This window comes from Balaenoptera physalus (assembly GCF_965194825.1).
Source record: "Balaenoptera physalus genome assembly, chromosome: 7".
Taxonomy (NCBI): Eukaryota; Metazoa; Chordata; class Mammalia; order Artiodactyla; family Balaenopteridae; genus Balaenoptera; species Balaenoptera physalus.
In genome coordinates this window covers 122448821-122461941 of record NC_138886.1, presented here as the reverse complement: position 1 = coordinate 122461941, position 13121 = coordinate 122448821, and the positions used below count along the sequence as shown (strand labels likewise).

At 36.4% G+C, this 13121-nt stretch overlaps 1 long non-coding RNA gene across 1 annotated transcript in view; it reads right to left on the bottom strand.

The window, feature by feature from the left end:
• Positions 1 to 9788: 9788 nt before the first annotated feature.
• Positions 9789 to 13121, bottom strand: part of LOC309664088 — a 377635-nt gene continuing 374302 nt past the window's right edge. Inside the window, exon 11 of the long non-coding RNA XR_014265581.1 lies at positions 9789 to 12635. This is a non-coding gene — a long non-coding RNA (uncharacterized lncRNA). The remainder of the gene's footprint in view (positions 12636 to 13121) is intronic.

Here is a 13121-nt window from a genome sequence, read left to right as displayed (position 1 = left end):
CATTTCTCTTTTGAGTTTTTCCTTCTCCTCACTGTAACCCTTTCCCATAAAATAGGCTAAAAACCTGGCATGTATCTTTCTACACAATTCTTCATGTTTATACAATTATATATAAGTATAAAGGGGATTATATGAGTAAAGAATAAACAGTCATAATTTGATGGGTCACAAACTACAAACAACTATTTTTCCCGTCACTATTTTCAGACATGTTCTATTAAATCTCCATTCCCCAACCTGCTGATATCTTAGAAAGGTGTTTATAGACTTTAGCACTTTTAGTTGTAAGAAAACTCAACTTTCAGATAGAAAACTTCAGTCAGATTTAAAACTTTCATCTTCCATAAATTTTAGGGCTTTCTCAAGATAGTTCTGATGCTTTGTTCTAGGACCCAGTGAGAAAAGGAGGCATGGTTTATTTACTTCTCTTTCCTCTTTTTCCTCTGCCTCTTTCACATCTTCTTGGATTGCAATTATATACAATTTTCATCCTCTGGAAATATTATCTATTTCTAGGACTTTCCTGATAATTACCACTTTGGGGTTTTCTTTTGTATTGTGATACATAAATTCTTTCTGAGTAGATTAATATTTTCTGGGTTAGAAGGTGGTTAGAGACTATCTCTTTTCTGCATGGCAGATTGGAGGATTTTGGTTTTCTTTCTTTTTTTAAAAATTTCTATTGGAGCACAGTTGATTGACAGAGTTGTGTTAGTTTCTGCTGTACAGGAGAGTGAATCAGTTATACATATACCCCTTCTTTTTCAGATTCTTTTCCCATAGAGGTTATTACAGAATATTCAGTAGAGTTTCCTGTGCTATACAGTAGGTCGTTATTAGTTATCTATTTTATATATAGTAGTGTGTTTAAGTCAATCCCAATCTGCTAATTCATCACTTCCCCCCACATTTCCCCTCTTGTAACCATAAGTTTGATTTCAAGATTTGTGAATTTGTTTGTTTTGTAAATAATTTCCTTTGTATCATTTTTTATTAGATTCCACGTATAAGTGATATCATACAATATTTTTCTTTCTCTCACTTCACTTAGTATGATAATATCCATGTCCATCCATGTTGCTGCAAATGGCATTATTTCGTTCTTTTTTATGGCTGAATAATATTTCATTGTATATATGTACCACATCTTCTTTATCCATTCCTTTGTCGATGGACATTTAGGTTGTTTCCATGTCTTGGCTATTATAAATAGTGCTGCAGTCAATATTGGGGTGCATGTATCTTTTCAAATTATGGTTTTCTCCAGATATATGACCAGGAGTGGGATTGCAGGATCATATGGTAGTTCTATATTTAGTTTTTTAAGGAACCTACATACTGTTCTTCACAGTGGCTTACATTCCCACCAACAGTGTAGGATGGTTCCCTTTCCTCCACACCCTCTCCAGCATTTATTTTTTGTAGATTTTTTGATGATGGCCATTCTGACTAGTGTGAGGTGGTACCTCATTGTAGTTTTGATTTGCATTTCTCTAAAAATTAGTGATGCTGAGCATCCTTACTTGTGCCTCTTGGCCATCTGTATGTCTTCTTTGGAGAAATGTCTATTTAGGTCTTCTCCCCATGTTTTGATTGGGTTTTTTGTTGTTGAGTTGTATGAGCCGTTTGTATATTTTGGAAACTAAGCCCTTGTCAGTTACATCATTTGCAAATATTTTCTCCCATTCCATAGGTTTTTTTTCGTTTTATTTATGGTTTCCTTTGCTGTGCAAAAGCTTGTAAGTTTGATAGGTCCCATTTGTTTATTTTTCTTTTTATTTCTATTGCCTTGGGAGACTGACCTAAGAATAGTAAGATGGGTCTTACAGGCCTGGTCTGGTCTCTTGGGTTAGCTGTCTGCTACCATCGCTGTTGCCTTCTCTTCCAAGCTTGATGATGCTTGTCTTAGTTGAAGCCGGGTGCCAGAAACAGGGATTGAATTCCTTCAGGTGGAGGGCCTTTTTTACAATAAGAGATATGAATCCACGAATTTATGTCTTTCAGTTTGGCTGCATGTGGGTTAGTTTATAATACCTGCTAAGGTTCTTCCCATCCTGGCTGCAAAGAATCTTTTATTTTATGTTCCTCCCAATAAGCAAAATCTCTAGGTTGTAATCCACTATCCTTAAGGTTTTCATCTTCTGGGAGCTCACTGTAAAAGGAGTTAGTACCAATTTTTTTAAGGGCCTCAATAAGATCCTGACAATAATGTAATATATCCCTTGAACCAATGGGCTGATAATTTACAAAAACATTGCTTTCCACATAAAACCATTTTCTCAGGTGCTCAGTGCGTTAAAGAATGCACACGTTGGAGTAACAGCAACTGGGAGCCGATGTGGGGCTTGGAAACCCTCACTCCTTGGGGAGAGCCTCTGCAATTGTAATTATTCTTCTGTTGTGGGTCGCCCACCCAGGACTGCGGGGCTTGACTGTGTCTCTATATCTCGACTCTGCCCCTTCTACTTGTCTTGCTGTGGTTCCTTTTTTATATCTTTAGTTATAGAAGGTCTTTTCTGGTAGGTCCCAGTCTTTTTCATTAGCGGTTGTTCTACACATAGTTGTGATTTTCAAGTACTTGTGAGGTGAGGTGAGCTCAGAGTCTTTGTACTCCACCAGTGTGGCCAATGAGAAGTCTCCTCTTCACTTTTTTGGAAGAATTTGAGGATTGTTGGTAATTCTTCTTCTTTTTTCTTTTTTTTTAATTTTTAAAATTTTTTAAAAATTTTTATTTATTTTTGGCTGTGTTGGGTCTTCGTTTCTGTGCGAGGGCTTTCTCTAGTTGCGGCGAGCGGGGGCCACTCTTCATCGCGGTGTGCAGGCCTCTCACTGTCGCGGCCTCTTGTTGCGGAGCACAAGCTCCAGACGCACAGGCTCAGTAGTTGTGGCTTACGGGCCCAGTTGCTCCGTGGCATGTGGGATCTTCCCAGACCAGGGCTCGAACCCATGTCCCCTGCCTTGGCAGGCAGATTCTCAACCACTGCGCCATCAGGGAAGCCCGGTAATTCTTCTTTAAATGTTTGGTAGGACTCACTCATGACACTATCTGGTCTAGAATGTTTGCTGAAAAGTTTTTGATTACTGAGTCAATCTTTGTTATAGCACTATTGAAATTTTCTCTTTCTTCTTGAGTCAGTTTAGGTAACTTGTGTGTTTTAAGAAATTTTTCCACTTCTGTGTTATCTAACTTGGCATACAATAATTTATAGTGTTTTCTTATAATACTTTTTATCTCTATAAAGTAGGTAGGTATGTCTCTATTTTCATTTTGATTTAGTTATTTGAGTCTTTTCTAATATCATTGCCACGATAGCTGAAATTTAGTCAATTCTGTTGATCTTTTCAAAGAACCAACTTTTGGTTTCATTCTATTTTCTATTTATTTTGTTTATCTCCATTTTAATCTTTATTTCCTTTTTTTCTGCTAGCTTTGGTTTTACCATGATCTTTTTCTAGTTACTTAAGTTATAAAATTTTGAGTTCTTTTTCCTTTTTTAAAGTAGGCATTTACAGCCATAATTTTTCCTTTGAATACTGCTTTCACTGCATTGCATAAGTTTTGGGATGTTGTATTTTCGTTGCATATTCTAAGCATATTCTAATTTTCTGCCTGATTTCTTCTTTGACCTATTGATGATTTAAGAGTGTAGTTTTAAAAATTTTCACATATTTGTGAAATTTTGAGGTTTCCTTATGTTACTGGTTTCTAACTTCATCTTTTTGTGGTCTGAGATGATTCAATGTATGATATCTATCTTTTTACGTCTATTGGGACTTGTTTATGGTCTAACAGATTTTCCATTGTGGAGAATGTTCCACGTGAATTTAAGAAAACAACGATTCTTCAGCAAATCTTCTATTTCCTAACCTATCTGCTGTCTGGTTGATCAATTCATTATTGAAAGTGGGGAATTGAAGTCTTCAAATATTATTGTAGAACTGTCTGTTTCTAATTCTCTGAATTTTTGTTTCACCTATGTTGTAGATTTGTTGTTAGGTCTCTAAATGTTAATCACTGTTACACCCTTTTAATGAGTTGAAATTTTATTAACATATAATATGCTTCTTTGACTCTTGTAAACTTTTTGAATTAGGTCTATTTTGTCTGATATTAGTATAGCCAGCCCAGCTTTCTTTTGATTATTCTTTGTGTGGAATATCATTTCCAACCTTTCTCTTTCAACTGCTTTGTGTCTTTGGATGTAAAGTGAGACTCTTCTAGTCAGCATATAGTTGGATCATGATTTTTGTATCCATTCTGCTAATCTCAGTCATTTGATAGAGTATAATCCACTTACATTTAAAGTAATTACTGATGAGGAGAAACTTCTGCCATTTTGCTATTTTTCATTATGTTTTATGGCTTAAAATTATTTTTAAATTTTTGTGTTTTATTGAATTATAGTTGACTTAGAGTATTTTATTAGTTTCAAGGGCACACATAGTAATTCAATAATTTTATAATCTATTTAAAGTTATTACAAAATAATGGATATATTTCCCTGTGCTGTACAATATATCCTTCTTGTTTATTTTATACATAGTAGTTTGTGGCTCTTATACCATACCCCTATCTCACGTCTCCCTCCTTCTCTCTCCCCCCTGGTAACCATTAGTTTGTTCTCTATATGTGAGTCTGTTTGTTTTGCTATAAAGACTCATTTGTTTTATTTTTTAGATTCCACATATAAGTGATAACATAAGAGTGTTAGTCTTTCTCTTACTGACTTATTTCACTAAGCTTAATGCCTTCCAAGTCCATCCATGTTGTTTCAAATGGCAGAATTTCATTCTTTTTATGGCTGAGTAGTAGTCCATTGTGTATATATATACCACATCTTCTTTATCCATTCATCTGTTGGCGAACACCTGGGTTGCTTCTTTATCTTGGCTATTATAAATAATGCTGCTATAACGTTGGAATGTATATATCTTCTCAAACTAGAGTTTTTATTTTTATTTTTTCAGATATATACCCAGGAGTGGAATTGCTGGACCATATGGTAGTCCTATATTTAATTTTTTTGGGAACCTCCCTACTATTTGCCATAGTGGCTGCACCAACTTAAATTCCCACCAACAGTGTACTAGGGTTTCCTTTTCTCCATATCCTTGCCAACACTTGTTATTTGTAGACTTTTTGATGATAGCCATTCTGATGTGTGAGGTGAGATCTTACTGTGGTTTTAATTTGCATTTCTCTGATTAATGATATTGAGCATCTTTTCATTTGTCTGTTGGCCATCTGTATATCTTATTTGGAAAAATGTCTATTCAGGTCTTCTGCCAATTTTTAATTGGGCTGTCTGTTTTTGATGCATTGTATGATCTGTTTCTGTATTTTGTATATTAACTCTTAACTGGTCATATCATTTGCAGACTATATCTCCCATTCAGTGTGTTGGCTTTTAATTTTGTCGATGGTATCCTTTGCTGTGCAAAAGCTTTTAAGTTTAATTAGGTCCCAGTTATTTATTTCTCTTTTATATCTTTTCCCTTAGGGGAAAGATAAAAAAAAATTGCTATGATATATGTCAGAGTGTTCTGCCTATATTCTCTTCTAGGAGTTTATGGTTTCAGGTTTTACATTTAGTCTTTAATCCATTTTGACTTTGTGTATATAGTGTTAGAGAATGTTCTAATTTCATTCTTTTACATGTAGCTGTCCAGTTTTCCCAGCACCACTTATTGAAGAGAATTTCTCTTCTCCAGTGGATATTCTTGCAGCCTTTGTCATAGATTGACCATAAGTGCATGGATTTATTTCTAGCTCTCTATTCAGTTCCATTGATCTGTGTGTCTGTGTTTGTGCCAGTAACATGCTGTTTTGATTGATGTAGCTTTGTAATATAATCTGAAGTCAGGGAGTCTGATACCTCCAGCCTTGTTCTTTTTTCACACGACTGCTCTGGCAATTGGGGGTCTTCTGTGGTTCCATATAAATTTTAGAGTTATTTTTCTAGTTCTATGAAAAATGTCATGGATATTTTGATAGGGATTGTATTAAATCTATAGACTGCTTTGGGTAATATAGGCATTTTAACAATATTAAGTCTTTAAATCCAAGAACATGGTATATCTTTCCATTTCTTTCTATCACCTACAATTTCCTTCATCCATGTTTTAGTTTTCAGCGTAAATTTCTTTCAACTCCTTGGTTAAGTTTATTCCTAGGTATTTTATTCTTTTTGATGCAATTTTAAATGGATTGTTTTTGTTTGTTTGTTTTATGCTCTCTCTTTCTGATCATTATTAGTGTGTAGAAAAGCAACAGATTTCTGTATATTAATCTTGTATCCTGTAACTTAACTGAATTTGTTTATTAGTTTTAATATATTTTTTGGTGGAGATGTTAGAGTTTTATATATATGGTGTCATGTCATCTGCAGATAGTGACAGTTTTACTTCTTCCTTTCCAATTAGGATGTCTTTTATTTCTTTTCCTTGTGTAATTGCTGTGCCTAGGATTTCCAATACCATGTTAAATAGAAGTAGTGGGAGTGGGCATACTTTTCTTGTCCCTGAATCTAGAGGAAGGACTTTCAGCTTTTTACTGTTGAGTATGATCTTCACATAAACTGTCTTTATTATGTTGAGATGTGTTCACTCTATATCAACTTTGATATGAGTTCTTTTAATCGTGAATGGATGTTGAATTTTGTCAAACAATTTTCCTGCATCTGTTGAGATGATCATGTGATTTTTATTCTTCTTTTTGTTAATGTAACATTATCACCTTTATTTTGCAAATATTTAACCATCCTTGCATCCCTGGAATAAATCCCATTTGATCGTGGTGTATGATCCTTTTTATATATGTTGGATTTAGTTTGCTAATATTTTGTTGAGGATTTTTGCATCTATATTCATCAAAGACATTGGTCTGTGATTTCCATTTTTATAGTTTCTTTGTCTGGTTTTGGTATCAGGGTAATGACGGCCTCATAGAATGAATTTGGGTGTGTTCCCTCCTCTTCACTTTTTTTGGAATGGTTTGAGAAAGATAGATAGTCTATTCTTTATATGCTTGGTAGAATTTGCCTATGAGGCCATCCTGTTCTGACTTCTGTTTTCTAGGAGTTTGTTTTTTTAATTACAAATTCAATTTCACTACACGTGATTGTTCTATTCAGAAAGCCTCTTTCTTCCTGCTTCCATCTTGGCACATTGACACATTTCTACAAACATACAATTTCTTCTAAGTTCTGTGGAAACTTGCAGGCCACAAGAGAGTGGCATGATATATCCAAAGTGCCGAAAGAAAAAAACCTGTAACCTAGGATATTCTACCCATCAAGATTATCATTTAGGATTGAAGGAGAGAGAAAGAACTTCTTAGGCAAGCAAGATAACTCTAACCCTAAACCTGACCCTGACCCTAACCCTAACCCTAACCCTAACCCAAGTTCTTCAATACTAAACTGACACTAAAAGGAATGTTAAAGGGTCTTCTCTAAGTGGAAAAGATTATAACAAGAAGGTCTATCGATGGACATTTAGGTTGTTTCTATGTCTTGGGTATTGTGAATAGTGCTCTGAACATTGGGGTGCATGTATCTTTTTGAATTATAGTTTTGTCTGGATATATGCCCAGGAGTGGGATTGCTGGAACATATGGCAATTCTGTTTTATTTTTCTGAGGAACCTCCACACTGATTTCCACAGTGGCTGCACCAACTTACATCCCACCAACAGTGAAGGAGGGTTCCCTTTTCTCCACACTCTATCCAGCATTTGTTATTTGTAGACTTTTCAATGATGGCCATTCTGACTGGTGTGAGGTGGTACCTCATTGCAGTTTTGATTTGCATTTCTGTAGTAATTAGTGATGTTAGCATCTTTTCATGTGCCTATTGGCCATCTGTATTTCTTCCAAAGATGTCTTATTTAAACTGTTCTCATTTAAAATTTTTTTCTTTTTGCTCTTCTGATTGGGTGACTTCATTATTCTGTCTTCCAGATTACTTAGGCATTGTTTAGCATGTAGTCACCTGTTCATTCCTTCTACTGTGTTTTCCATTTCAGTTATTGTATTCTTCAGTTCTGACATGTTCTTTTTAATACTTTCCAGTTCCTTGTTAAAATTCTGTATTCATCTATTCCTTTCCCTCATTCAGTTAGGATTCTTATTACTAATGCTTTGAATTCTTTCTTTATTTCTGTTTCATTTTTTTTTCAGATTTTTTTCTTGCTCTTTGAATTGGGACACATTCTCTCTCTTCTCATTCGCTTAACTTTCTGTCTGTATGAAGTTAGGTGAAACAGTTACCTATTGTAGTCTTGCAGGGATGTCCTTATGTGGGAGCATTGCTATACAGCCTGCATGTGCCCAGTGGCTGTGGTGGGAGAGCTCGATTTGAAGTGAACACGTCACGTCTTCCCCCAGGGTATGCTGGCAGCTATCACCTTGGTAGGAGGTGGGGCTGGAGATTGAGGGCTAGCACCAGAGCCAGGTATGAGGCAGGGCTTCTCTGCTCAGTGGCCATCACCTCCCCATCAGCAGTGGGGATGGGTCTCAAGTTGCTGGAGTCTGAGTCAGCTCATTTCCCTCTAAGTGTGTGCTCTTCTCCCTCCCAGCACTAGCACCCTCTCCCCAGAGGGGAACAGGGCTGGAACGAGGGGCTGGCATGGGCACTTGGTATGGTCCTGGGCATGGGCTGTGGAGGTGCAGCTGCTGTCAGAGATACACACTGCCTCTGATGCCCGTGTAAGCACCAGCAATGACTGCCCCTGCCAAGCTCAGCCACTGCTTTGGGTTTGGGCCAACTCAGCATCTCATGGCTGAAATCTTTGCTCCATTGTGGTAGCTCTCGCTCCAGTGTGGAGCTGTTACATGAAGTAAGTGGGGCTGGAGTGTTTGCTTGGCTCAGGCTGGGGCATGTGCTGGGGCAGTAACAAGAAACCAGTCAGCTACCCATGTGGTTTCAATTGCCCTTCGTGCCCTGCCTTGGGAGCAAGCAAGCAAGCAAGCATTTGTGTGCTCCTCACAAGCAGAGTACCGGCTCCCCACAGCCCTCTTCGTAGTCCCACTGGCCCTCCAACAAGTCAGGGGGCCTCGTCTTCCCTTATTTGGACCTCAGGGCTGGGGTGCCCAATATATGGCTCTAACTGCTCACTCCCCAGGGTGGATCTCTGCTCATGTAATCTCCGTTTTCCTCTGAGTCCCCTTCAAGGGGCACAGGTCCTGACCTGGTGGTTTCTCTTCCCATCCTACCTGAATCTGTGTGGATTCTTCTTACAGCTTTGGTGGTACAGGAATCTTTCTGCCAGTCTCCAGGTTTCAGTGAGAATTGTTCCACATGTAGATGTATTTTTGATGTGTTTTTTAGGGGAGGTGAGTTCTGTATCTTCCTACTCTGCCATCTTGATTCTGCCACCTCAGATTTGTAGCTTTTTCCCCCCTCATTTCCTCTATTACTGCGTTTTGTTTTAGGTGAATCTTTTTGTAGTGAAACTTTGATTCCCTTGATTTCCTATTACACGATATTCTATAGATATCTTCTTTGTGGTTACCATGGGGATTACAATTAACATCCTAATGTTAAAACAATCCAATCTGAATTTATATCAACTTAATTTCAATAGCATAAAAAAAGTCTCTGCTCCTATACAGCTCTGTCCCTTCTGCCCACCCCGCTACCTTTCTGTTACTTATACCATGGATTATATCTTTACACCTTGTGTTCACAATAACATAGATTCATAATTGTCTCTTGAATTATGTAGATAGTAAAAAATAGTTACATATCAAAATTACAATAATGCTAAATTTTATACTTTTGCATGAATTTACTTTTAATGGAGATTTTTAATTCTTTGTAAGGCTTGAAATGACTATCTAGTTTTCTTTCATCTTAACCTGAAAGACTACTTTTAGCATTTCTCCCAAGCCAGATCTCCCTCAGCTTTTGTTTTTCTTCCTCATTTTTGAAGGACAGTTTTGCTGGATATATAATTCTAATGTCACAATTTTTTCTTTGAGCACTTTGAATATATCAACCCATTGCCTTTTGGTCTCCAAGGCTTTTGATGAGAAATTGACTGAAAGTTATTGATGATCCTTTGTATATGAGGAGTCACCTTTCTCTTGCTGCCTTCAGGATCCTCCTTGTCTTTTAATAGTTTGATTATCATGTGTCTTTGTTTGGATCTCTTTGAATTTAACTTACTTGGAGTTCATTGAGCTTCTGGGACTATTTCTTCAAATTTAGTAAGTTTTCAGTCATTATTTCTGCAAATGTTTTCCCTGTTCTTCTTCTGGAATTCCCACAATGGCAAATGTTGATCTGTTTGATGATGTCCCACAGATTGCTTAGGCTCTGTTCACTTTTCTTTGTTCTTTTTTTTCTATTTGTGCAACTCAATAATTTTCAGTGTTATATCTTCATGTTTGCAGATTCCTTCTTCTGCTTGTCAAATCTCTATTGCATTTTTAATTTAAATTATTGGACTTTTAAGCTCCAGAATTTATTTCTGGTTCTTTCTGTAATTTTATCTCTTTATTGATATTCTCACTTCCTTCATGCATGATTTTCCTGCCAATGTCTTCTTTTAGCTATCTAAGAATTTTTAAGACAGTTGTCTTCAAGTTTTTGTCCATGAAGTCTGATGTTGGTCTTCCTAAGGTATGCTGTCTATCCACTTTTTTTGTTCCTTTAAATAAGCCATACTTTTCTGTTTCCTGGTATATCCTGTGATTTTTCTGTTGAAAATTTACATTTGAATCATATTTAATATGGTAATATGAAAATCAAATTATCCCCCTTTCACAGGGGGATAATTGCTGTTTGGTTTCATTGTTGTAGTGTGTCTTCTGCTGGTAATCAGCTTGAAGTGAAAGCTTAAGGTCTTAGTTCTTTTCTGAGCCTGTCTCTCTCCTTGGGCATGTGCAATGGCTTTCTAAATTCCCGTATATTCCCTGCTCTTTTTGAATGTCCAAGAAAAATCCAGATGCGGTTTTTCAAAATTTTCTGGAGCCTCTTTAGCTGGTGGGGTGAAACAGTGAGGGCCAGCCTCTGTACTGAATCTTGGTGATCAGAAGCATCTGTCAGCAGTCAGAACTCATAACCCCAATATTTGGAGGATAAGGCCCTAATTGCCCATCTTGGCTCCAACAAGCCATGCCTGAAACAGGCTGCCGTCCCCACTGCTGCTTGGCACAGGGCTCAGGGATGTGGGATAGAGAGCCACTCCCATCTTGAAGACAAAAATCAACCAATATTAACTGTAACTTACTTACCAGCCAAGCTTTCTCCTGGAAGCAGCAAGTATTCAAATAGAGTCCAGTGTTTCAGGATAGTCACTTCAGCCATTTTGTGCCATAAAATTATTTTCTAGGTGGAGAAACAGGTTCCTGGCACTTGCTTCTCTACCATATTCCCTAATGTCACTCTTGTGACCTGATATTTTTCCTAGAGTTGTATAATAATAATTTAATCATTCAGTGAGTGATGGACAATTTTAAGGTTATATAGACTAGGAAACAAACGAATGTTGCTTCTCCACTTACTTTCAATTTAAAAAAATACACATTATTGTAATCTCAACATAGGAACTGAATGATGTAATCACTGAATTTAAGTAAGAAAAAGAGTGCAAAAATATTTTCAGCATTTCTGATTGGATTCATCTATTTAATACCAAGATATTTTTACTTTCCTTTATTGAGGATTTTGTAGAGAGGAAAGTATTACTGTTCATTTGAATATAGAGAATGCTCTCTACAACCTGGAAGAAAGCAACTAAATTTATAAAATGTAGGGGAATATTTGTCCATGTTGGCCCTTCCCTTTACATGGAATGGAACAAACTTGAAAGAGTTTAAGGATTTGCCTAGATTGGCATGACAAATGGTTGTACCACTTACTAAAGATAAATTGTTAGAGAACTTCTGAATTTTATGGATAAAATAAACTGAGGCTCAAAGAAGATACAGAGCATGAATCCCAGGAGGTGTTTTCACCAGTTCACCTTCAGAAACGCAAGAAACACTGGGAAACATAATGTCAAATCGCATAAATATAATATTACGCTTAGTGTCATAAAAATATGCTAAGATGAAAAGCAGCTACCAAATATAAATGTCTGCATATTTTTCCTAAAGAAATTGTATTTTCAATAGATACTAAATATTTATAAACATTAAGCTAAATATAATTTTAAACTGTGATAGTTTGCTGTAACGTTTTTGCCTCCTGAGATTTTAAACATTAAGAGAGTTTGCATTTACAAGGATATTTTTGAAATCTCTAAAGGACCATACATATTATGATCCACAGGTTGCCATGGAAATAACGTATTCAAAACAACAAAAACAGTAATAAGTTATCTATAATGTATTCACAAGTCTTGCATAATTACCACATTTTATTTCCATGCTTTTAGTAACGTCATATTTCCTTCTAAAATTTTTTTTATCTCCTGGGTTATTTTTTGTTATTAACATACTAAATTTGGGTCTCTGGCTAACTGCTCTTTCTGATTTTGTGTTCTTTTTTTAGTTGATTCTATATAAGAAAGAGTTATGTTCCAGGGGAGGGAGAGGGAAGGAAAATCTATGGAAACTGAATTTAAGAATGTAAATTATTGGTAGCTGTAATTAATAGTCATATATATTCTTTACATGGACTGGAGTGCTTTTACAACTTTTTTTTTTTTTTTTTTTTAACATCTTTATTGAAGTATAATTGCCTTACAATGGTGTGTTAGCTTCTGCTTTATAACAAAGTGAATCAGTTATACATATACAATATGTTCCCATTTCTCTTCCCTCTTGCATCTCCCTCCCTCCCACCCTCCCCATCCCATCCCTCTAGGTGGTCACAAAGCACCGAGCTGATCTCCCTGTGCTATGCGGCTGCTTCCCACTAGTTATCTATTTTACATTTGGTAGTGTATATATGTCCATGACACTCTCTTACCCTGTCACATCTCACCCCACCCCCTCCCCATATCCTCAAGTCCATTCTCTAGTAGGTCTGTGTCTTTATTCCCGTCTTGCCACTAGGTTCTTCATGGCTTTTTTTTTTTTTTTTCCCCTTAGATTCCGTATATATGTGTTAGCATACTGTATTTGTTTTTCTCTTTCTGACTTACTTCACTCTGTATGACAGACTCTAACT